A 7,284-nucleotide genomic window follows, 5' to 3' on the forward strand; every position below is an offset into this window, starting at 1 on the left:
CGTTCTAGCAGAAGTCGGAAAGTACTTCTTATAGAACTCTTCTTGAAAGACATTCCAGGTGATATAGTCATCACCCTGCTGCAGAAGACGTCGAATGCCTTGCCACCAATGCGACGCTTCACCGGTGAGCATATAAGTGGCAAACTCGACACGCTGTCCTTCAGGTACCACTTGTGCTTGCAGTGCTCGCTCTATAGCCTGAAACCATGTATCAGCCTCAGTCGGGCTAGTAGTTCCCTTGAACTTAGGTGGATTAACCTTCAAAAAGTTTGCCAAGGTCATCGGGCCCTGAACTCCACCTCCATCATTACCATGGTTGTTCATCTGTTGACCAAGAGCCTCAGCAGTGGCTTGCATAGCAGCAGCCATATTCTCCAACGCAGTATTAAAGTTCACCAGGTCATTAGGGTTATTCTCCGGTACACGAGCATTCGCACGACCTCTCACACTACCTCTACCGCATCCACGAGGCGCCATCTGGTTCCTATACACAACAAACAATCGATATTAAGTTGATCAGTCTCAATATCGGAAGTCTAGTGCTTCAAAGTCCCAAATGCATGCTCATGAACGTTTATGCCAATTATATCAAGCAGATATACTAATAGCACATAACACACACACAGAGAATGCACAGAAGCATAGTCAGTCCATCCCTCAGGCTCTACAGGAACGAACTGCTCTGATACCATAATGTAACACCCTCCATACAGAGTCTTATGCTTAAGTCATAATTCAGAGATGGCAAGGTATTACGACCTCTAAAATAAAAATTTAGTACGTATAGTAGTATGAATGATTGATTATAACTAGGAGCCTTTGTAGAAAAAGGAGGAAACAAAAAAATCGCAACTCAAAGCGCAACACTCCGATCGATAACGTAACGAACAAGGATAACCAACGCGAAATTATATATATGCAAAGGAGTGTCAAAAACAGGAATATCAAGACTCAAGATCCGGCTGCGAAGATAACCGGTCCGAGCATAGTAATATATACATATGATAAAAATAAGGAAAAACCCCAAAGGAAACCCAAAGGGACACAAATACAGAAACCTATTCTCCAAAATTCTCCCATAAGAGGAGTCATCACAGTTTGTATTATTTAATGGAGATAAAAGTATCTAAGCAAAACATATAAACCAAAACATAATCCCGAGAACAAACGATCTTCGCAATTCTAGAAGTCTCCAGCATGCCTCAGCGGGAAACTTCACGTCCTGCATCTGAAAACCACAAAATCCGCATGGGTGAGAACCAGAGGTCCCCAGCATGGTAACAGCTTCCACATATATAATACATAATAATGGAGGAAAGCCGAAGGCAATCCTAAAACTTCCTCCAAATAATATTAAAGCTTATAAACAAGCTAAACCATATAAGGGCATCTGACTAAAGATTCTTTAGTCTAACTAATACTTCCCTTTCCAATTCCTTCAAACCTCCCATCCACCAGCAGGAGTATAATGTAGCAAACACAAATATATCAAACAAGAAATATACAAATAGGAGCAATTAAGGTAATTAGACAATTAGCAAGTAATATGCAGTCAATAGGCAGTCTCAAACAATTCATATAGTATGCATATGATGAATGCCTGTCCCTAGTGGCTGATGATATCATCTGTCGGTTATAGAGCCAACCCGACAAGTCCTGGTAGCTAACCCTTGGACTGTCCCTCTGTCATGCATCCCCAACTCGAGTTATACTCATCATAAACTTGATCATAATCATGATCTATATCCATCACCTTCACTGGTGAATATTTACGGGGGCAAGCTCATCCGGGTCTTTCACAGTGCCCGGCCACACTTATGACATAGGGTCAAAAGAGCTTCGAGTCTCAACCTGGAGCACGTGGTGGCTAGCCACTGCTTTCTCCCAGGGAAACTCTCATCTCCATTAGTGGAAGTGCAAATCACAATTATCAATAATTCAGCATAAACATGCATGAATTCTCATCCATGGATCAACATCCATATCAGCCATCCGGCTCACGGTTAAATCCATAACCAGCCAATATCCATAGCATACACAGCTATTCCGGCTCACGGTTCAATCCAGAACCAGCCAATATTCATAGCATACACAGCTATTTCGGCTCACGGTTCAATCCAGAACCAGCCAATTCATAAACAATTACAGCCTTTCGGCCCATGGCATAACAAGCACTTCCACCACCATCCTCCACATCTCACATAATCATCTTTGATCCTCATTGATCATTCATTTTTCCCTTGCTTCACTCGCAAGTTACCTCATTCACTAGCCCCTTTTTAATAGCTAGGCATGTCATAAAGATTTAAGACATAAATGGTGAGATCGGAGGCTTAGAAGTATGAGATTTGGCTTTGAAAACTCAAAAATCAACTTTGGGATGAAAAACAAGGCCACGCGTACGCGCACTCCATGCGCACGCGCGGATGGCCTCAAAAACTCATCGACGCGCAAGCGTCATGCACGCTAACGCGTGGCTTAAAATTTTGCCAATCGACGCACACGCGTCAACCACGCGTACGCGTGGGTGTTCTCGTGCCCCAGGCACAACACTGGCACAGTTCTGGCATAACTCTCAGGAAAATGGCTGGGCATTGGGTTCAGCACAATCGGCGCGCCCGCGCACATCACGCGTACGCGTGGATGGCATTTTCTGGAAGATCGGCGCGTACGCGCCAGGTACGCCTACGCGCAAGGGGTTTTTCTGCTAAAAATTTTCTAAGTTAAAAGCTGCAGAATTCACAGATTCAAACCCCTATCTTCCAATAGACATAACTTTCTCATTTTAAATCATTTTTCACCCGTTCTTCGAACGGCATGGACATCCCGGATCAAATTTCATTTTTAAACAGATTTGGTACAAAACAGAGATCCGTAGTCCAAGTTATGTCCCACCAAAGTATGCCCAAAACCATGTTTTTCATAAAAACCACAAAGTGCCATTTTCAAAACAAGCCATTTCCAACTCCTTTCAAAATCTATCAAAACATGCCAATTTCATCCCCTTTCTTTGAAATCAATCAAAATGTATCAAATTCAACATCAAGCCTCCTCAACTCACACATTGACACTTTACCACAACTTACAAAATCACTATCCCATCATTTTAACCCACTTCACCCAAGTAGCTCAAACTCGAACATATTGACATATCATATACTATTCCTCATGCCAAATCTCAACAACACCAATTCCAATAAATCATTATTGTACACAATCAACATCATACTCACCATCAACATGGTTCAACCCACAATTCAACCATAACCAATCATCAAGCATATATCACAACATCCATATTTCTCATACATCATACCACCAAGGCATCAATAATCATCATCACATATATGACCACATCATATATCTTAATCATTCAACAACATCAACCATTCAATGCCTATCTTAGGGCCTCTAGCCTAAGTATTTCCTACCATATTACATATTAGATACGGGAAACTGAAACTATACCTTAGCCGATTTCCCAAGCTCAACCAGAGCACTTCCAAATCACTTATCCACAAGCTCTCAAGGCCTCAACACCTCCAAGAACAGATTTTTCACCACCAAACCCTTTCCAAGCTTTTCAAAATCACCAATCAAGCTCCAATATTCACATATACACAACCTAAGCCACAATCATCATGCCTATACACAACATCTCAAAACCCAAACATCATAAAATCACAAATTATACTAGGGTTGAGAATCTTACCACACCCAAGGTCCAAGGAGACAAGATTAACCTTCTCCTTCAAGAGAGTTGGGCCCTATAACATCAAAGAACCCAAAATCTCAACATTTCACCCATGAAACTCGAAAATAAGGGCTGGAATTTCGAACAGCAACACATGGCTTACCTCAAGATTGATTGTATGGGTTTTGTAGAGCTCTCCGCGGTGAACGCGTGGCCACAAACGAAGCGGCAATCGGAGCTCTAGGTCAAAAGTTATGGTGGTTTGAAGATCAAGTGAGAGATAGAAGTTGAGAGAGTGTTCTTCTCCCCCTTTCTCTCTAATTTCAGCGTGTGTGTGTACAAATGAGGAGAGAGAGTGCTGAAAACTAGGGTTTTGTTTTAGTTATGTTGGGCCAAGGGCCCACTTTGGGTCCGGTTGGCTCGGTTTGGCCCGTTCGGTCCAATCTTGGTCCGAATTCCATAAAATTGGTACCGAAATTCTCATCTCAATCTCCTCTATCACATTTAGCCATAAAAATCACATTTTAGGCTTTCTAGAATAAATTCTCATTTATGGGTTAATTAGCCGTTAATTAACTGGGTTTTACATATTTGCTCAAGTGCCTCTGCAAACAGAATCTTTATTTCAAGAGTCCTGAGATAGTCTGCAAAGCGGGCAAATTGCTTATCCTGTTCTGCTTGGCGGAGTTTCTGAGGATAAGGCATTTTGGCTTTGTATTCCTCAACCTTAGTTGCTGTAGGTTTATTGCCTAAAGATGTGGGTTGAGAAGCCTTTTTAGAGGGGTTGCTATCAGCACTTGTATGTGTCTGATCTCCCACTGGCATTTGAATGCCAGGGGTGGAAGCTGGAGTGGCATTAGACGCCAACTCCTTACCTGTTTTTGGCATCTAAACGCCAGAACTGTGCTTCCTTTGGGCATTCAATGCCAATTCCTTGCCTGTTTCTAGCGTTGAATGCCAGGACTGAGCATGGGTTGGGCGTTCAACGCCAGCTCTCCACCCCTTTTCTAGCGTTTGAGCGCCAGAATTATTCTTCTCTGGGCTCTAACTATCCTCAGAGGGATTTTGGGTAGCTGTTTGTTCATTTCTTGGCTTTCTGCTTCCTTGAAGTGAGGTATTTAATATTTTTCCACTTCTTAATTGAACTGCTTGGCACTCTTCTGTTATTTGTTTTGATAACTACTGTTCTGTTTGCTTTAACTGGACTTCCATATTCATATTAGCCATTCTTTTTTCTTGCAATATCTCCTTGAATTCGGCTAACTATTTTGTTAGAAAATCTAATTGCTGATTGAATTCAGTAGCTTGATCTGCAGGACTGAGTTCAGCAGTTACTGTTTTAGCCTCTTCGTTGATAGAAGGTTCATTACTTAGGTACAGATGCTGATTTCTAGCAACTGTATCAATGAGCTCTTGAGCTTCTTCAATTGTCTTTCTCATGTGTATGGATCCACCAGATGAGTGGTCTAGAGAAATCTGAGCTTTCTCTGTAAGCCCATAATAAAAGATGTCTAACTGCACCCACTCTGAAAATATTTCAGAGGGGCATTTTCTTAGCATCTCTATGTATCTCTCCCAGGCATCATAAATGGATTCATTATCTGTTTGAAGCCTTGGATGCTCAGCCTTAGCTGTGTCATCAGTTTTGGAGGAAAATATTGATTCAGGAACTTTTCTGACAGCTGTTTCCATGTCTTTATGCTGGCCTTAGGTTGGTTATTTAACCACCTCTTAGCTTGGTCTTTTACAGCAAATGGAAACAGTAACAATCTGTAGACGTCCTGATCTACTTCCTTATCATGTACTGTGTCAGCAATTTGTAAAAACTGTGCCAGAAACTCTGTAGGTTCTTCTTGTGAAAGACCGGAATACTGGCAACTTTGCTGCACCATGATAATGAGCTGAGGATTCAACTCAAAGCTACTGACTCCGATGGAGGGTATATAGATACTACTCCCATATGAAGCAGTAGTGGGGTTTGTATATAACCCCAAAGTCCTTTTGGACTGTTCATTTCCACTTAGGTCCATGATGGAGAAATGAAGATGACGTGGATTTTATTTTATTTATTTTATTATTATAAAGAGAATTTCAAAATAATAAAATAAAATAAAATAAAAACCGAAATAAAAATAAAAATAAAAATTTGAAAATATTTTATGAAGATTTTCGACAAAGTGAGGAGAGAGAAAGTGGTTAGGATATTTTTGAAAAACAAATATGATTTGAAAAATTTTGACCAAGTCAACCCAAGTAATTTGAAAATTATGAGAAATTCAAGGAGAAGATATTTTTTATTTTTGAATTTTATTATGAAAGAGAAAAATACACAAACGACACAAGACTTAAAATTTTTAGATCTAATGTTCCTTGCTTTCGAAAATTTTGGAGGGAAAACACCAAGGAACACCAAACTTAAAAATTTTAAGATCAAAATACAAAGAAGACTCAAGAACACCTTGAAGACTCACAAGAACACCAAGAACAAAAGAAAGAACACCAAACTTAAAATTTTTAGAAAATCAAAAATAAATTTTCGAAAACTAAGGAAAAATTAGCAAGAGAACACCAAACTTAAAATTTGGCACAAGATTTAATAAAAAAAATTATTTTTGAAAAATATTTTTAAAAGAAAAATTCAAAGGGGCAACTATTCCCAAGAAAATAGACACATTCAAAAAATGCGTGAACTAAATGGAGAAAAATTATTTTTTTGAAAAATTGAAGGAACACAACAAGCATGTAATTGACACCAAACTTAAATCAAGAGACTGGACTCAAAGAAAAACTAACAATTAATGAAAAAAATAATATTTTTGAAGAAAAAGAAAAAAATATTTTTAAAGGGGATAATAAAAGATGCAATTCTAGTGACTCTAAACCAAAAAAGACAATTTTTTCCTAATCTAAGCAACAAGATTCACCGTCAGTTGTTCAAACTCAAACAATCTCCAGCAACAGCGCCAAAAACTTGGTGCACGAAATTGTAAATCACACTTTTCACAACTCGTACCACTAACCAGTAAGTGCACTGGATCGTCCAAGTAATACCTTACGTGAGTAAGGGTCAATCCCACGGAGATTGTTAGCTTGAAGCAAGCTATGGTTATCTTGTAACTCTTAGTCAGTATATAATATCAATAATGATTCTTAGTTTTAATTGTAAAAAGTAAAAGAGCATGAAATAAATATTTATTATGCACTAATGGAGAATATGTTGGGGTCTTGGAGATGCTTTGTCTTCTGAATTCCTGTAACATAATGCTTTTTCACTTTCAAACATGCAAGAGTCCTTCCATGGCAAGCTGTATGTAGGGCGTCACCGTTGTCAATGGCTACTTCCCATCCTCTCAGTGAAAATGGTCCAAATGCTTTGTCACAGCACGGCTAATCATCTGTTGGTTCTCGATCATGTCAGAATAGAATCCATTGATTCTTTTGCGTTTGTCATCACGCCCAACAATCGCGAGTTTGAAGCTAATCACAGCCATCCAATCCTTAAATCCTACTCGAAATACCACAGACAAGGTTTAGACTTTCCGGATTCTCAAGAGTGGCCGCCAAAGGGTTCTAGCTTATACCACGAAGAT

Source organism: Arachis stenosperma, chromosome 7 (genome assembly GCF_014773155.1).
Source record: "Arachis stenosperma cultivar V10309 chromosome 7, arast.V10309.gnm1.PFL2, whole genome shotgun sequence".
NCBI lineage: Eukaryota > Viridiplantae > Streptophyta > Magnoliopsida > Fabales > Fabaceae > Arachis > Arachis stenosperma.